The sequence below is a fragment of the Lonchura striata genome, chromosome Z (genome assembly GCF_050655825.1).
Source record: "Lonchura striata isolate lonStrDom1 chromosome Z, ASM5065582v1, whole genome shotgun sequence".
NCBI lineage: Eukaryota > Metazoa > Chordata > Aves > Passeriformes > Estrildidae > Lonchura > Lonchura striata.
The window spans coordinates 57,412,795-57,432,425 of record NC_140740.1 but is presented as its reverse complement, the minus strand read 5'-3'; the positions used below and the strand labels follow the sequence as shown (position 1 = coordinate 57,432,425).

Sequence of the window (19,631 nt, the reverse complement as noted above, 5' to 3'; positions counted from 1 at the left end):
TGGTAGCGATGTGTCCTGAGAAGGAGCAGACTTTGTAGCAATGTGTGTAAGACTGTGCTGTATTATGCTTCATGTGTTTCCCCTGGTCTCTGAGGCTTAGAGGGGTAGAAGTAGTCTGTGATATTGATCTGTCTGTATAATTTTCTTGCATATTTTTCAGTTATTAATCATCAAAGTTTTGTCTTTTGAATAATTATTTTTCTTTATGCTTTTTAAGCATCACTTCATGCTTTTTAAAACTTGGTAGGCACTGACAGGACAGCTTTCTATAAAGTATGAGAAATAAATTCCATTTACTCTCTTAATGTGTCCCACATTTTGTGCTTTTCTCTGTGTCTTAGTAAAACCACCATGATTTTAATAAACTCATAGTAGACTAATTGTTCAGAGCTATATTTTACAGGTATAAAAGAAGTATTTTAAAATATAGCTTTTTTTAATATATAAATGGCTGATGTGTTACTGAGGGATAGACTAGTGACTAAATACAGTTCTTTGTGAGCATATACATCCAGTTAATTGAATATTAGCCTTATAAAACCTTTATGTTTCAAATAATTTTGGCTCTGAGCTAAAGCCATGTCAGTATTACTGTTAAAGCAGTTAGAAATTTCTTCCAGTTATCTTTTACTGAAACCATTTTGTAGTAAAAGGAAATTAAACAAATATACTACTGAATCTAAAGAGTAGTCCTAGTTGTTCTCAGAAAGTGCTAAGGCAGAGTTCTGCTGAAATAAATGCAGTAAGTAGCGTCTCTGTATCTTTATTAAAGTTGGTAAACTAAATATTGCTAATTTGCTACATTCTGCAGGGTGTCTCCAAGGAAGTGAGTTAAAACATACATACCTTAGCTGTTACGTACAACTGTGCAAATAAATCAGGACCTCTGATTAAGTTTGCCTTTTTTTTTTTCTTTTTTTTTGGTTGTTGACTGCCTCCATTAATTCTTGCAGGGAAAAAAAATAGTTTAGAAGGAAAAAAAAAAATCCTTGTAACTAATAGTTGCAGACTAATTTGAGCACCAAGTATTCTGTCTAAAATACCTTCCAGCCTCCCTTTTGTTGCTGTAGCCTTTAGTCATAGTGCTAATCTGATATCTGAGAATACCTGTTCTGCTGGTTGTAAGCTGGGAGTCCTCTGCTACCCTGCTGTTTGGGAACACGACCTGAGCTCAGAGGTGGCTCTCAGGGAGACACTTGAAGGCTACTGGAGAGGGTACATGCTGTTCTGTGGCAGAGTGGAGCAAAGCCAGGCAGGCCCTGTCCAAGCAGAAAACAGAGTTCAGAGATAAGAGAGCAGGGGAGGGAGCTGCTGGCTGCCCTCGCTGAGCTCAGCTGCCTCCGGGGAGGTGGCAGCTCCGGCCAGCCCACCCTGCCCACGCTGCCCAGCCAGCCACCTTCAAGCTGGGCCTGAGCAGGACCACTTTCCAAACCATCTGATTTACTTTGTTTTGTGTGCTTTTGTTGCCTGAGTCTGTGGGTTTGTACCTGTGGGTCAGCACCTTCCTGCAGCTCTCTAGGAGAGAGTAACAACACTATAGTTTTGCCACCATATTAGTGCTTAGGGAAAAGTTAAATCAAGGTTAAATCAGAAGCACTGGTAGGTGTTTAAGCCAGAAGACAGGAAGAGCATAATTATCCTTTTTGAATCTGTTGATATAGTGATCCCAACTCTATGTAAGATGAGCAGGAGTGCCTGGGAGGAAGGAGAAGATGGGTCTCAAGAGCATAGGGACTTGAGTTACAGGACTGTTTTAAAGTATGGATACCCCTCTTGCAAGGGTTTGAAAAAAAAAAATGATTCCAGGATTTCCTCTACCATTTCTCATGTGAATAAAGTTCCTGTGAAGATCAGAAATCAGGCTCCCAACACACAGAGGCAAGTGAAAGGACTGAAGAGATGTAAAGATAAGACAGAGAAACCTGTGCTCTTGGTTCCCTGAAATCAGACTCCCTTTTTGTCCAAAAGATACAGCAAGTTCAGTGTAAAAGCATATGTGTGTTAAAAGCATGATATTCTTTTCAGTACCAATATTAGAAAGCAATCAAAGGATATCTCCACTGGTGGTACTATGATGGGTACCCCAGCTGCCTTGAGCAGATGCAGGCAGGCCCAGGCTGTGCTGATGCCTCTGCTTTAAAGCTGAATGGGTTGGGGATGACTGCTGTTTACAGCGATGGTAAGGTCTATAGGCAAATCTTCTCTTGCCCTTGTGGCTTAGGAAATTTATCCTGATGTTATGGTGACTGAAGTAAAAGCAGATGGTTGTTATTTATACAGAACAAGAAAGTGACTTATATAAGGGTTATTCCCTGTTATGTTATTGCTGCTCAATTCTACCACACATTCCCACTCATTCCTCCATTCAGGGTGTGATTGTGAAGTATGGTGTTATATCATAAATCTTCAGGAGAATAATCTAGAAGGGATAAATGTTTGTGCAGACTTTTCAACTAAGACAATTGATGCGTCTTTTTATTCCAGAGAAGAAATAACAAGGAAGTAAAGAAATCACACAAATTAAACTTTGGCTGAGACAGCCAAATGATAATATGATTACATTTTCTTGACTATTTGCCATTGAACAATAAAGCAGTAGTGTTCCACTGAAAATGTCATATTTCTGTTGTTTTTTTTCTTTTGTAACGAAAGAAAAGTTTGAGCACATAAAAACATCTATTTGGAAGAATTGAACCAGAATTTTGGAAGTTTGAATGAGAAGTTGAGAATGCTTGCTTGATGGCAAGTCAAGCAAGCAGCCTCAGTTTTTGGACAGAACCTACTGCCTGGAAATAGTGCAGTTGATCAGACTTTAGAACTGCCTTTGTTTTTCATGATACTTATAACTAGCCAAAAGAGCCTCTGAGGTATTGTCAGCTTTTTTCCACATTTTTTTCTGTGTTATGTGACTAGAGATAGTTACATGTTTACTTGGGGAGTTGGCATTACTGGGTTTTATTTTGTTTTTGTAATGTTGGCCAGTTCATGTGTTTCTGGGTTTTAGAACTTAGGGTAGATTGACCTGCAAAGAGCACAGTCTGTCTAGTGACCCAGAGGGCAGAGGTCTCAACAATACAGTCTGTGGTATTATGTAAAACAATGCATCTATTCTTACATAGCTCTAGAAGTGAGTGATGGTGCTTGTCTGCAATATGATGGAAATTACTGAAAGATGTTGTCAAATATGGATTTCTCAGTCTATGACATTTTTATAAATAAGTGGGACAAAGCTTACATCTTGTATGGACTTTCTCAGACCTTTAATATGTAGGTCACAAGCGGGATGGTAATAAAATTTTATTGAATAGAGACAGCAAAATTCTTGTGACTTGACATCAGTGACTATCATTGTTTCTGGGGCAGAAGAGCTAGAACAAGCAAACAAGCTGACATTCAGCTATGCTGACCTCAGGTAGGTACACCGCTTTCCTGACTTAAAGGTACCGTGAAGAACTCTGGAATAAGCGTGACACAGTTTTTTGATAGCCCTGTCTGACAGGAGGAAGCTGTGGCCACATCACACTGCTTTGGAACTGGCCATCTCAAAATAATTCAGTTCATTGGTTAATCCCTTGGTGCTAGCAAGCCTATTGCCATGACAAAGATGATGAATATAGTCAATAAATGACACTGACTGAGTCGTATACTTCTAGGTTATTATTAGCAGACCTGTATTTAAAATTAGTTGCTGATTTCCAGGATGGGAATCCCACTGCTGGTGACATCAACACTAAAACCAGGGTACTCCTTGAAGGAATTTTGCCTACAGGACAGAGAATGTTAACACAGATAAATATAACTGGGAACAATATTAACAGCATTCATATCACTTGGCTGCTAAAAGTCTAAGGCTTTTTACTTCTGTGTTGGGTGAATTTATTTTCCTCTAGAGTGTTATGATTATCTGTGGGTGATAATATTTGTCCCTTGTTGCCATATCTTATAAAACTGCTCTTAAACAAAAGAGGTTTGGGACCTCACATAATATCCAATTGCTTTTAGTAGCTGAGTGTATTGAACAAAGTGCTCTGGGAAAGTTCAATGCAAGCTACACACCATTCAAACTCATAGGTAGGGATTGAAGTACAAGTATCATATGTAAAATTATTGGACTTGTGAAAGTTGACAAAAGCTTGCAAGCTGTAGATATAGTCTTTCCTACATGAAGTCTGGCTTTGGTGTACTTCATTGGTGACTTCATTAAGATAAATAGGTTTTTGTAATCAGTATGGACCTCAAATCTAGACAGCCATAGAAATTCAAGGTGGTATATATGCTTTTATTTATTGTTCAGTGCTAGTGAGTAAGTCTGCAAAGTCAGCATAACACTGTATTCCAGAGTGCTATATGTTGAAAAGTGTTATTTTTACAAAATGAGAGAGGAAAATTGCACTTTTGTTAACAAAGTTGTAGTAGATTTTGAAATTACCATGTAATCTATTTTCTAACAGAATAAGACATGTCCTAATGGGCCTGGTCAATAGTCTTCCTAACCTAGTATTCTGTCATCACCTGTAGCAACAGGAATACTTGAGTACCTGTGCAGTTTCTGCAGTCCATCGTGTTGCCCAGCATTTACTGGTGTTGTATTAGGGACATTACAGGGTTCACCCTGGCCTTCTCTTTTTCAGATCATCTATGTACCTGTTTGCCTACAGATTTACCTAATCTCTTTTCTGAATTTGCCAATAAACTGACTTCCCCTATAGCCTTCTGACAACCTTTGGCCTATGCAGGAAAACCGCTTTCTTAAGTGTGCTTTAAAATGAGTTCTGTCATTGCAGCATTTCCTGAAAGAGTCTGCATTCACTTATCCAACAGCTTCATGATTCTGTGCTGTTCAGTTATAACCTCCTGAATCTTTTCTTGTAGAAATGGAAAAGTTGTATCCTTATATTTTCCTAAACAGGCTGGTGTCCCATCCCTTGATCATTTTAGTTCCCATTCATTGTATTTCCTCAAAGACCACTGTGTCCTTGAAATACAAAGACCAAGGCAGGCATTATCCAAGAAGTGAACACACCAAAGTTCTCACACAGTAGTATATTTACACCTATTTTTTTTCTCAGCACCTTTGTTGATGTCCAGTATGCTGTTAGCTATTTTTTGACTACCATTTCAGTTTGAGTTATATTTTAAAATAATTTTACTGGGTTTTTTAGCTATTTTTTTTGGCATGTTCCCATGTCTTTATTTTTGTGGAGTATAAGAATTAGAGTTGCCATCACAAAATCCAGTTGCTTTAACATTAATGTGATAAGAACTCCTTATTGAAATAACAAGTGTGGGGTTTTTTTAAATAAACAAACATTGCAAATCATGCCAAAGAGAACAAATTGCAAAGTGTGACTCCAGCAAAGAAAGGCAAATCTTCCTACAAGATACTTTCTTTCATCCAGATTTATTTATGTAAAATTCTTTCACCAGCACACACAACTACACAATTTATTTCTCTGCCACTCACTTGAATGTATTAACAACTCACTTTCAGTTTTCCTGAAAATATAATCTTGTCTTTACAGCACAGTTATCACACCTTCTCCTTGAGCACATCTGGTATGTTCTCAGCTTGTGGACAAAGCTCTTTTCAAATCTAACAGCCATGAGGCCCAGTGAAGGTGTGGCACTCCAGTGTCTGTCTCTAGTGTGAAATAAGGGAGAAGACAGCAAGTTCCATGGGGAACTTGACAGCTCAGCTGAATGACCAAAAGCCCATTCACAGCTGGTTCAAGTGAGGATAGAATCAATTCTGAGTTACCATAAAGGAAGTCCTTGCCTTCCATTGCACCATGTCTGAACCAGTTTTTTGCATCTAATTCTACAACGAGGGGTTATATTTCTCCCTGCCTTGTATTCAGAGACTCAAAATTATAGCGTAAAGCATAACAGGTAGGATTCAGCTTATCTAGACAGATTCTATCATACCTGGTCTAGTAACCTCTTGCTGGAGAGAAAGACTTGCTCTCAGAGTATGACGTGTCTGTGACATAGTTTAGATGTCTGCCTCAGAAAGAGGCACTCTTGATGTCAATGATTTAATCAGCCTAAGCACCACTCATGAAATCTAATTTGTATGTGACCCTTGCAGTATGCATATATAGCCAGATTAATTATTTCTGATGCAACTAACTTCAGCTTATGCTGAATACATGTTTTAATATTAGTAATAGTAATATTATAATTAATAATAGTAGTTTTACTATTATCTTATAAGGGGAAGATTCACATGAGATAAGGGATGTCCAGTATGGAATAGAAAGTATTAGAACACAACAGCAATAATAAACCAACTACTTAGGCTAAATATAGTATTAAAAGAACCTTGCAGTCAAAGTGAGGTCAATTCACAACCATGAAATCACTAAGCAGTGATGTCATTCCAATGAAAGCACAAATTACTTAATCTCATTATTGTGATTACCAACAAGTTTCAGCTTTCTAATTCAGACTAATATGCACTAGAGTATGTTTCTTAGTTCACATTACACAACCAGAAGTAGATTTCTGCACTCCTTCATTTGGTACCATTGCTGATACCAAAGGAAGATGGGAGCATTAATGACTTAGATAGGTGCATAGTATACTATTATATGACATTTTAAATATTTTTCTTAAATCAAAAATCATGAAAGCTTTTCAGATCTATAATGTATGAAATGACAGAATAATTTCAGAAGCTAAATGGCAGAAACAGATTTGTTCATCTGATCTCATTTTCAAGGATTTGAGAGGCACAAAGAACTCATGACTTAGTTTTGTTGCTTCTCTATTTTATTTGTAAGTTTTATAACAGCAGTTTTTGGTGCCTTTATAAATACACTCAAATACTAATACACTCAAAATTTCACACACCAATTCAAAAATATTCCCCCCATTTGTCAAAATGTTAAGCATTAAAAAAAAAGACGGTTGCTTCAGAAACATTAAAAACTTTCTTTTTCTTTGCCAGATCTTTCAAAATAAATCCAGCACAGATCAATTTTAAAAAAATCTTGTAGCTTCATTGTGCTTTGTTTCAATTTAGTAATTTGAAATCATTATTCAAATAAACTATTTGAATAAAGTAGTTATTGAAGTTCTTTTAGTAATTGTAAAGTTCTTTTAGTAATTGTAAACTTTTTGTGATTTTTTTTTTTTTTTCCAAGTATCAGTTCTGGGGTAGTTATATCAGTTAGTTACCTAAATTTTGAAGACCTTCCCATATGCAGTTATATAATAACCTACTGAAACAATCTCTCTACAATGTGTACCCAAAACAAGTTTCAATAAAAAGACACAAATGCTGCATTCCTACAGTACATGGCAGAGTTGCATGTTGGTGCTTGCTGTGCTGCCCTGTTGGCTGGTGGGACGGTGCTGTGACAAGGCCAGTTCACCCTCTGACACCGTGACAGGCTGCTTGTGGACAGTGACTAATTCCACGTGGTGTAGTACTACATCTCATAGCTGCTGTCAGCCTCCACGCCCACACACATCAGGGCAGATTGCAGTGAGTTCTTTTATGAAATTCTTTACAAGAGGTATATAATGAGAAGTAAACAGCCAGACACTATGAAATCTCCTTCGTTGCTGCTGCCCTGAAGTGTCCCCTACACAAGATCAGTTATATAAGATCATCTTCTTCTCAGAGCTTTATATTCATAATCATCTTTATAGTCTCAGACGTTTCCACATTTAGTAGTTTTAAGCTTGTGAGCCAAGCTTTCATTTGATATGTGGTCTTTCCTTGACTTAACCAACATTTATTTTTCTCTTGTCCTAGCCCTCTATATATACCTTATTATTTGGTTCTGACTCTGTAACTAGTTTCCCTTTACTTCTTCCCATTTTCATGTTTTCTGTCAGAGTTTCCTTTCCAACTGTTAGAAATAGCTTTTGCCATTTGAATACCATTAAAATTTGCCTTTGCAAGACTGCCATAAAACTGTTCTTTCATATAATTAACTTCGCTTAATGAAAAACAATACTTCAATTTTAGCCTTCAAAACTTCTAGATATATAATAGGTATTTTTATGTCTAGAACTGAGGAATTGTGTTACTGCAGCTTCCATCCTTCCTGGTTCAACATCTCCTATATTGTTTGACACCCTTATTGCTGTATCATCAATACAGATATGTTTAAATCAGTTCCATCCTTTTACTATATTTGCACCTTAGATGTGTGATGCCTGTAGAGTTGGTCAAAAGTCCTTTTGTTGAAATGTGCATATCTACTTGAAATATATCATCTATATTGTACGGTATAACCTACACTTTCCTTGCTTGTATCTGTGTATTTTCCCAGTCTGTCCAGTGAATAAAAAATTTTATTTACCTCTCAGAAGTAGTATAATTTCACATTTATTGTAAGAAGCCACAGTGTGATAAAGCCTGCACTCCTTATGTTCTATGACACCAAGTGAAGTGCATCACATTTCCAGAAGCGAACCTCTTGGTCTTACTAGTATTTAATCTTGCTGATTTCATTGCATGCCATCCTGAGGTGTCTGAATTAAACTGTATACATAAATACCTTTTCTCTTTTCCTGATTCTAACTTTTGTTCTAGTCAAATATTTTTCTTTCATAAAACTCTTTCTTTCATCAATCTTCTATTGTGTTCTCCCCTAGTATAGATTGAGTAATTTTTATGCACTCAAATCTAATAGTCACACAACATTCTCAGCTATCACATTTAAAAATTAAAGGTTTAATTATTATAGAAAATACTGTAAATTTCATAAATTTAAAGGTGAGGGAAATTTTGTTTCTTTTAAAATCTAACAATTTTAAGACAATCCTTTAACCTATGTTTGCATAGTCAACAAGGGAAATTTAAGTCCAGGAGGCTGTTCAGAAAATCAGAAATTACACCCTAATACAGACAGGTGCTCCCACATTTACTCTGAGCTCTTTGCCCAGGGCCTTCTATAGAGCCTGATGTTCAAGTTTAAACATCTGTGCAAATTTGTGCTGTTAATTTTTCCTGTGTGTTCTAAAAAACCTCTTTTTTCAAGTTTTGCCTTTAAAAAAAAGGCAAAAAAAGATATTTTTTTGGGTGTATTTACTTCTTCTTGATTAGTATGTATATTTAATTTGCATGTTTTGCATAAAGATGGTGTGATAATATCTGCTGGTGTTGAAGTGTACACAGGAAAAAGGAAATACAGAGGAAGGACATTTGATAGACTGAAATGCCATTTCGCAGATACTGGATAGTTTTTTTCTGATTCCTGTGTGCAGTTTTTAATTATTTTTCTTCTGTTAAATCTGAAACTGAAAAAAAAAAAAATTGGCAGGTATAGCCCCATTTTGTGGAGAGAAATATGATTAAGTAAAGATGAAAATTTAAAAGTTATCTTGCAGTAAGAGTGCGAGACTTCTATTTAAGCTTCCTCTGAGAGACCCAGTAAGGGTAAAATGGAACATATTTGCCTATGACAAATGAAAATGTCAGGTCACAAAAGAACAGCAGTGAAATCAGTACCTCAGCTTGTAGATGTTCTGGTTATACTCATCAGCAGATATTTCTTAGTGGCAGAGGCCATATTAGTCCCTTGTTGCACTCCTTGCATACTTATTTTGGCTACCAAACACACTGAGTTTCCCTATGTTCAGTAGTGGAAACGGGGCCCACCATACGTTCTTACTGGCTGTAAGCCCTATAAGTCCTGAAGGGATCCTTTGCTGATGCTGGAGACTGAAGACCCCTTTTGCACCCATTTTCACTGTAGCACAAGTTTTCTTTAAATAATTTTCAGTGATGTGAAAGCAATTAAAAATGTACAAATACCATTCCATTTGAGCATGCTTCTGTAGAGCATGGCTTGAAACTAATTTGCAGTAGGCAGTTAGGTTGAAAGGAACCTTTACAAAGATATTGTTAAGGCTTCCAAATGAGTTGCATGTTTTGTTTATATAATCCTCAATTTTACATTACTTTAGTCTTAACATAGTACTGAATTGCAAAACTGAAATATGTAAACTAAAATAATTTTATTTCCTACTATTATTTTGTCTCTTGCCAGTAATTCAACCACCTGAACATGATACAAGTTGCAGTTTCAAATATACTCAGATCAGTCCTGGCCTCTTGTTTGCTTGGGAACAACATTTAAATGGAAAACAAAATCTACACTATAAGTAAATACTTATTTACAACAGCAGACAATTGGGTTTTGATAGCCTTTTATTCCTGGCTCTTATTCTTTCTCTTGTTCCATTATTTTCTAAATTTCTTTAGGTTTATTTACCCTTTTATGCTCACTGTTTCACAATTTAATTTTTCAGAGATTCTGAAACAGTCAAACCAGTCCTGATTGTGTTCTTTCAACAGAGCAGGGCTGAAAGGAGAATTGGGTGTGTGTTAGGAACTACTGTGATTCGCTTCTGTCTAGATAGAATAAGATGATGTTTCCCTGACTTCTTTTCTGCCTTTATTCTGCAGTATAAACCTCTGCATGAATAAGATAATGAGATAGTAGATGTGTGCCTTTCCTGTGATAAGCAAAGAAAAACATTCTGGTCAAGTCACTCTTTGGTTTGTGTCTTGGATAGGGAACATTTTGGCTCTGTCTTTATATTCTTACATAACTCTCAGTTCTTTTCTGATGTTTTAAAATACAGAATTTTAAAATTGGAAATGTAATGTTTCCCTAGTGTGCAGCTTATGATACACCAAAACCTGCACTGTAAGCATACCAATACCTCCAAAGTTTCAGTATTACTGCTCAGTGCCCATTTCTACAACTACTCTATTAGATCTAGAAGACAGTGTCCAAAGAGGTGAGTAGATTGTTTAGTATATTTAAATCCTGATTTGATAGTTTTGTCGGCCTTAAGTTGCTGACAGTTCAAAATATATTTTCCAGAACAGAAAGAAATCTGTGATTTGGAACTCAAAGACAGTAAAACTGTGTACCAGGCTGTTACCACTGTTACCTATTATTGCAGGAAATCCTGGTGATGATAATCTTTCATTTTTACCCACACATAGAGGAAATCTGTCAAGAATCAAGGAGTAATTGACACAGCGTATGTGTGTATGTGTGGAGGTGGGGGGAAATTAGAAAATACAAGGGGAAATATACACAGCATAAGGGGTCATTCAAAAGTTAGAATATTTTTGAAAGGGTGAGAAGAGAATATAAGAATCAAAGCTAATGGGACTCCTTGGTCTAAATTTGCTGATCATCAGTAGTAGGCACTACCATTACATAATTAATTACTTTTCAAAAGTTCAACTATTTTGTGTCAGTTCTCAAGCAAACTGTTCAGATGCCCTTCATTTAATGAGCTGGAAAATGATGCTGGCTGGTTCAGTGATATTGAAGCCGTGTCCTTTGCAGCCTAGTCTGCAAAAGCTTGTTTTTGATTTATCCTCTAGGGAACACTGGCCAAGCTAATCTCTGTTTTGGTTTTTGTTTTAATGTCCCTTTTGACATTAGTAAGACATGATAGTCCCCCCTCAGTGCTATCTGCTCTGAGCTCCATGCTGTTAAGGAAAGATCTATTCTTGCCTAGGTTTCAGTATGACCAAAATGACTGTTTAGATTTGGTGCCATGTAGGGTTCAGGACATTTGAGAAAACATATTAAATGACTCAGTTGATATTGGCACAGGAACTGTTTTTATGCTTGGTAACACTATGATTAGTGACTTAATTGCTGACATATGTTTTCCATTCTTTAAGGGTCAGAGATGTGAGCTGGGAAAATATTAGGAACCACTCTTTGAACCCCAAGTGGTGGTGTCAGCCTTCATAAACTCAGCATTTGTGGTAACTCAAATACCACAGTTGCCTATTAAAAGGATTTTTTTCTCTTACAACTGTGATCTTGTTATCAGTCAGTTTTTAACTGATGTTCTTACAACAGAGAGCTCTTCCCAACAAATCTGAATTTCATCTGTAGAGATCTGCTTGCCATAAAGCCACAGAATTTTAGAATGGTTTGTGTTGGAAGTGACCTTAAAGATCATCTATCTGCAACCTCCTTGTCATGGGCAAAGACACCTTTCCTCTGCTAGGTCAGGTTGCTGACAGCCCCATCCTACACAGCCCTGCAGACTTCCAGGGATGTGGTGAACATGCCAGGGTTTAGGCCTTACTCATATTTATCAGCAGTGCCACAGTTTTTTTTTAATTCACAGATAGTAATTACATTTGCATTTTTGGCAAGCAGGATGTTCACAGCTGTGAAGCAATGCATTTTTCTCCTTGGAATATCCATTCTTGAAAAAGGCTGGAAATGAATAACTAGGAAATGACATTTTGTAAAGCCATCACAGCTTTTCATCTTGTCCAAACAGCTTTTCCACCACAGAAAGATTTCCCTCCCCTACAGTTTCTCCCCATGTTAGTTGGATGACCATATGACTTTCTTACTGATATTGTACATTTATAACTTCTTTACAATTATTTATTTCAAAAGTAACTATTGCTTTGTATTTGTTCTGTTAGTATAGCATATGTATCATTAATGGCTTTAGATGTATGGGAAGCATGCATATTTCAGCTTTCAGCAGCTCCTCAGAATGTTTTACTTCATCACTTAAAACAGATTGATTCCTAACCAGTAGTTATGTTCTTATTGGTTCCTGGTACTAGAAATAGAAGTTCTGTATGATTCATTGTAACTGAAAGCAAAACACTGTATCTTTTTTAACATTTAGATAGGCCAGCTGCTCTCTCTGCCTTCTCAATTTTTCCTTTTTTCTATTTGAGGTATTGAGCATGGTAGTATTTGGGCTTTTAATTCAAAGTAAGATTTTATGTTAGTTTAAATACTTGTTCGCAGTTGGAATCATGGAATTAAAAAGTAAAGAATTAGTTTTCAAGAACTTTCAAGTTGCTTTCAAAAATCCTCAGAAGTGACCACTTAAATCAAGTAATAATAAAATTGTGATAATAATTGGAATTCTGTTTTTTTTTTTTTTTTATCTAAAGAAGAAAATCTAAGAGCTATCAGCTTAGAATTTACTTTTGCTCACTAGCACATCCTTTTTCTCAAATCTTTAATATGAAGTGTAGATAAATATAATTTCATTTGTTGGAGACAGATATTTCCTAAAAGGGATGAGCTTGCTTAAAGGATCCTTTATTGTTTCCTCTCCTTTCTCCACACATGTCCAGTCCATTTCCTTTTTGCCAGCTGCTCCTCTTTTTAAAGTGTGTGAATCTTGTCAAAGATTTTACCATAAAAATACTGGTGAATAAAGATTTTGAGAGCAGACTTCTTGAAACTCTTTGACCTTGCTATTTCTGTGTGGCTCAGAACCAACATCTGGTCTCAGATTTACTTTCTAGTTCATTTGTTGTTAAATTAGCCTCAGATACTGTATTCATTGATGGTAAATTAAAGGACCCATTTCCTGAAATTTAGCTTTGCAGAATGAGGTCTTGTGCAATATTTTTTATTGCAGGTGCTTGGAAAATAAATTCAATCCAGCTTCCAATAAAGGATAGAATATAGAGACAATTACAAACATTACTGCATAATGTAATAGTTCTTGAAGATTAAGATATTCTTCAGATATTCCCATAATTTTTTATTTTACTTTCTCACATGCCAGGGAATGATATGAACTTTAATAATTGAACTATAAGCAAAAATTCTCTGCCTTACCTCTCTTTTTTAAATACTCATTGAGAAATTGTTTTTGTTTTAATCAAACATTTATTTTTGCAAGCATGTTATACCTTAAATTGTACAAATCCCTGAATATTCTGAAATTTATGCTTACCAAACCACTTCTGTGTTGACACTGAAGTTCATTAGCAAAAATGGTATTTACTTAATGCTACTTCATTCATGCATTGGAGAATTCAGATATAAATTGGTTTCTGTTTTCATTGCCTTAACTATTAACAGTCATGGAAAGATTTAAGAGGAAAATAATACCCAAACCCGCTGTGTTTTCTAGTAGCCTGTGTTTCTCATGGATAGACAAAAAGCTCTGTGGGCAAAATAGCCATGGGTGCGAGGGGTAAAAAAAGAATGGTGTGGGAAGATGTGTACTGATGAGGCTTCCTTAATGCAAGACTACAAGATTCCCAGGAGGAGATACTTGTCCATGTGCTGTCTGTCTTAACAGGGCTGTGTAGTAGGATATTCTAAGCACATATTTAGCCACTGACAAGTTTTTCTCCTTTACACCTCAGTAATGTTTAATCTGGTGCATTCATTGTCCATATAACTTTTTTATTTTTATTTATTTAGTCTTTTCTGTTACTGTTCTGAAAAAATACCTGAAACTAGACAAAACCAAACAAACCATTTAATTCTGTCTGAAATGAGAATTCAGAATGGTTTTCTTTGTCTTATAGAATTACAGTATGGTGGGGCAAAAAATAAAACCACATTAAAAAAAAAAAACTAATCAGCTTCTCACCTGAAGTGAGAAAGATGTTCTTCTTTGTTTTATAGTTTATAATAAATGTTTGGTGGAGGGTGATTGTTTGTTTGCTTGCTGGTGGTTTATTTTGTTGTCTTTTTTTCCTTGTATTTTTTTCCTGCATTATTCTCTTCTTTTATATGGAAATTCTAATGTCTTCTTCTGCTGCATTTTTGTGGAGGGGATCTTGAAAAGAACATGTACCAAAACAAGCAAATAAGTTTTACTAAATACTCTTCTATTTTTCCTATTCCCTCACAGGTTTTCTATGAGGAAAACCAGTAAATTTTCTAAATTTCTCCTTTCCTAATCTATACCTGCTTTTGTTACATCCTTAAAAAACAGTGTTTCTGATACTTCTCTTGTTACTTCTTATAAACTCCTACTACCAAATTAAAACTCCCACTGCTAAAATTAATTACTATTAATTTTAGGTAGTATGTAGATTTTTATTTGTTTTGTTTTGGTTGATTTTAAGTATCAAAACTCTTGGCTCTTTACTAAGTTCCCATTTTGCAGGTAGGCAAATGTAAGCATAGAAGAGGATAAAATGATTCAGTCAGGATGACTCACCAGCGAGAGAACTGGTTTTAGTATCCCCTTATTCTACTGTAAACAAATGCAACAAAGGATATCCTGATAGTTTTCCCCTCCTTCAGCAGCTTGGGCCCCCTTCTCATCTGCTAAAGGTTTCTCCTCGAGAGCCAAAGACTGTGTGCAAGTTTTATGGCAGATCATGGGTTAGGCAAGGTGATGGATGGGGCATCTATGTTGGTGCCAGCTAGGAGGGCACATCACCACGACTGTGTGTGGGCAGTGTGGCAGGGCTTTGGGTATATCAGCTGAGTTTTGCTGAAAAGCACTGCTCAAAAGGTAGTTTTTATTTGGCAAAAGTGTTGATTCTCCTGGGAGCACTTCACAGGATGAAATAACAAGATGTCAGGGGAAAATAGCCGAAGATGTTGTTCCAAAAGCAGCAGTGTTACACTGACATTTTTTCATCAGTAGGGGCTGATGAGAGATAGTGAACTTTCTTCTTGCTCTCTTGGATTGTGCATTTTGTAATGTTTCCTGAATGATATAATCACCTCCTTGGCGCCAGCAATTATGGCGTGTCCTGTCCCAATTTTAGTAATGACATCAGGATCAAGAAAATAGACATTTAGAATAACGTTGACTGAAAATTCTTTTTTGCACTGAGTCAAGTCAATAATGCACAATTTTTCCTGCTAACAGGAAATTTCATTATACCAAAAATGACCTTATGCTTTTTTTTTTTTTTTTTTTTGTATTTGTAAACATACTTCATGTTAATCATTTTGTCCTAAGAAACTCTATAATCAGTGGTTATGATTTGTCCAGACTTTGCAATGATTTATGTTAGTTAAACATACATTCTTTTGGTGTTTGGGAAGGGCTTGTGGAAAGGATGAAAAAAGGCAGTGCATTTTGCCTGATGGAGAATGGCAGCAGAAGAGTTGTTGCAGCAGGGAGGATGGTTAATGGACAAAACCAGTAGAAAGCAATCGCCTCCTCTCCCAGATTTTTAGTCCAAATTGGAGCAGAATCTTATCCTATAGATCTGCTTTGTGCTTACAGATAACTCTGTAACTGACGAGAAATTTTTAGCTGGCCTTGATAGATCTACAGATATATATTTTTTCATGGCACAAGACTGAGTTGTAAATTTAATTAGAATGATTTGGTCTTGTTCTGTGAGAAGAATTTCACAGAAGATTTTGTTTTGCAATACACAGTGATTTTTAACAGCTTTGGCTTGCCAGGTCACTCACATTTATTTTAAAAAGTATATTTTTTCAGCTTCTCTTTCAATTAACTGCATATAATCTGTTTGTAGGTTTATTTAATACTGGAAAAAAATGCCTTGCTACATTATAAACTGGCCTTTCTGTTATTACATTCCTTCACGAGAGAAAGACTCATTTCTTTGATGAGGCATGCTTACTGTAGCAACCAGTTAGAGGTTAGAGGTTTTCTCTCATTTCTCTCATTTCTAGGTAAATTTTTTAATAGTCCTTGAGCATTTTCTGACCTCTGTTCATTTAGATATTTCACCAAATGAGAATTGTATAATCTGTATAGTAACTTTATGCCTCATAATATGTTCTTTGTTTTATTAATAGGTAAAGCACTAAATTTATTACTCTGCAGGTTTTGCTTTGTCACAGAAAAAGCAAAGCTTTTTTTGCTTTTAGAGTCCATGAGTCATGTGCTCAATAGGGATCTTATAGTGACTGGTAGAAATAGACAATATAGGATCACAAGAAATTGTAACAAGAACATGCTTATGTTACTGTAGTAGTTAATCAAAATGAGACTGTGAATGAAGTTCCAATGATCTTGAGGATGAGCAGAAGATGAAGGTAATGAAATATTCATTATAACCAAAATGGAATGTGTTCTTTTTCATTTATGTACTAACTGTTAGAAGGCAAACACTGCATTTGAAGCCAGATTTCTGATGGTCTGCCTTTAGCAGCTGTTAGCAGTGATACTGGAGATAAGCAATAGTAAAAGCAAGGGTCTTCAACATGTGCTTAAATGTATACACAAAAACTTGATATCCATGTTATTATGGATATAAATCAAGAACAGAAGCCAAGATTGCATATGACTTTGGAACTTTCGGTTAGTCTTGTGCATAAATAATTTTATACTTTACCTATGTGGTTCTACACTATTTTTACTTCACTGAGTGCTCAAAACAAATGCAACTGAATTAATAAGATATTCAGTATATTTTCATTTTCTTGCTTCTCATTATATGGTCACATGTTTTATTTACAATCTGCTGTTCATATGTATTGTAAAAGCAGCTCTAGTGCTTTCATAGCCTGTTTTGCACTGCTCACCACTATGACACTTTACTGCTTCTCACAGATGATTAAATAAATTTTCATCTTGCCCATGTGATTGAAGGAATTGTATCATCCTTCCTTAACGGGTACTAAACCACAGAGATTAAAGTAAAAGTATTACCTAACTCAAACAGTTAAAATATGTTGTACAGGATTTAGGGTTTTTTATCTCCTTGGCATGGAATGACTCTTGTATTCAGAGCATTGATTCAATGAAACAGTGAGCAAATGATGAGGGGCTAGGTTACAAGGGAGATGTAGCACTTCTACTTGCTCCTTCTTACCCTTTTCCATTGGCATTCACTTTTGGCACTTGTAGAGAGAGAACAGTTAACTGCTCAGAGGTTCTTAATCTGTGTTTGTGAGTGTTGATGGCTTTAGTGTGTGGAGACCTCAAGAATGAAAAATACTTAACTAGTGATGCAGGATAAAATTGGTGTAAGTCACCTGTTTAGGTGATTTGCAGTTGGAGGAATTTTGTGATTTAGCAACAAGAAAACACAGTCCTACACTGTGGAACACCAGACATCCCTCCTAGGTAATGCTATTAGGCATTGTAATAATACACAAGACCCAAATTATTCATTATTGTAGATTATAATTTGCTTTAGACTAGTGACATGAATTATCTTTGACATTACATGCACTCAGTGAATGTGCTCAGGGTCTAACAAAAGTGTGAGTTCATACACACAAGATAATTTTTCTCAGCAATCTTCCAAGGTTAGCTCCTGAGCTTGTTATCCTTTAAATGTTGTTGCTTGGATGTGGCAAAGAACTTACAGAACTCAAATCATTACATATATCTTTATACATTTAGTAGAAGTCTAGGGAAGAGGAAGAGACAAAAATCTAACACAATTAGTAAACTAAATACAAAAATACAGTATAAAATAAAAATAATTCGATATAACATAGAAACTAAAAAAAAATCCAATACCCAGAATTTAAAGAACTGAAATGAACTGAAGTGGAAAGGATGAACCAATTTTGCTAAACCAAAGTAAAACAATTTTAGAACTCTAAGGATCTCAGTACCCTGAGCTTTCACCCTTTACAAAATATATAGCTTACTTTCAGTGATAATTACTATTAACATATCCCAACACAAATTCCTGTGGAAGCAGATTTTTTCTTGTGATTTATTGCCAGCTTATTGCAGTGAGAGAAATGCTACAATGGTGTGAGGAAAAAAAAGAAGTGTCCTTTCAAATATATTTATGCGTCCTTTACCTAAAGCTTTTATTGTCATGGGCAATCGAAAACAATACCTAAAGAAACAACTGCAATTTCTTATCTAGCTGTCTCCTGTCCACCCTCCTCTGAAGCTGGCCTTGATTTCATGTTGATATTTATGTGTACACAAATTTTCTATGTGCAAGATCCCCATAGTTTCTGCTTTAGAGCTTCTTCTCTTTGGACCTTTCTGTACACAACCCTTACCCATTTTCTTCAATGCACAATTTTTGAAGAAAGGGTTGCTTAAGGTCAGTTGTACAAATACTTAATAATTATGAACTAAGTGATACTGAGGATTGCAGATCCTCTTGTCATAATGCCCACACCTCCTGGCTCACTGGATCTCTTTCTAAGAAGGACCTTGCCCTTCTCTAGGGATACAGGCTGAGAGAGCTGAGCTTATTCAGTCTGGAGAAGAGAAGGGAGATGTAGAACACCAAGGAGACACTAGAACACCTTCCAGTACCTAAAGGGAGCCTAAAAGAACAAGAGAGACATTTTATAAAAGAATGTAGTGACAAGAGACAAGGTAATGGTGTTGACATGAAGAAGGGTAACTTCAGATTAGATGTTAGAAAGAAATTCCTCTTTGTGAGGATGTAAGCCTCTGGAACATATTGCCCAGAAACGCTGGGAATGCCCCATCCCTGGAAGTGTTCAAGGTCAGGTTGGATGGAGATCAAAGAAACCTGATCTGGTGGAAGGTGTATTCCTGCTCATGGGAGGTGGGCTGAAACGAGATCATTTTTTGGTCCCTTCCAAACCAAACCAGTCTGTGGTTCTATCACTCTGTGTGGTATTTTCTGATATGGGAAAATAGTATGAAGTAACCATGAACGCTTAGTCCTGCCACCTTCTGTCACAGGTACTCCTTGCAAAAGATCTTTGCCACTAATCACGGGGTAGGTGTGACCATATCTTCTGTGACCTAGCATTTATCACCATTTGGGCCGTATATCATGATGCTTCAGGAGCAGGTTTTGCTAGGAAACTTCGTAATGCATATTAGTGTTATCCCTTGGAATATTTTTACCTATTATATGGATTCTGTGTTTTCATCAATACTATAGAGTATTGATTTAAATATTACAGGTCTGAGAAACTCCCTGGTTTCCTATATCTGCTTTATCACACCAGTGA

At 36.1% G+C, this 19,631-nt stretch overlaps 1 protein-coding gene and 1 long non-coding RNA gene across 21 annotated transcripts in view; one reads left to right on the top strand and one right to left on the bottom strand.

Annotated features, from left to right (window-relative positions):
* Positions 1 to 2,746, bottom strand: part of LOC146763851 (uncharacterized) — a 54,664-nt gene extending 51,918 nt beyond the window's left edge. For all 4 annotated transcript variants that reach the window (XR_014951078.1, XR_014951076.1, XR_014951077.1 and 1 more), the window contains exon 1: positions 847 to 2,746. This is a non-coding gene — a long non-coding RNA (uncharacterized LOC146763851). The remainder of the gene's footprint in view (positions 1 to 846) is intronic.
* Positions 1 to 19,631, top strand: part of PDE4D (phosphodiesterase 4D) — a 530,620-nt gene that overhangs the window by 401,468 nt on the left and 109,521 nt on the right. The window lies entirely within an intron of this gene.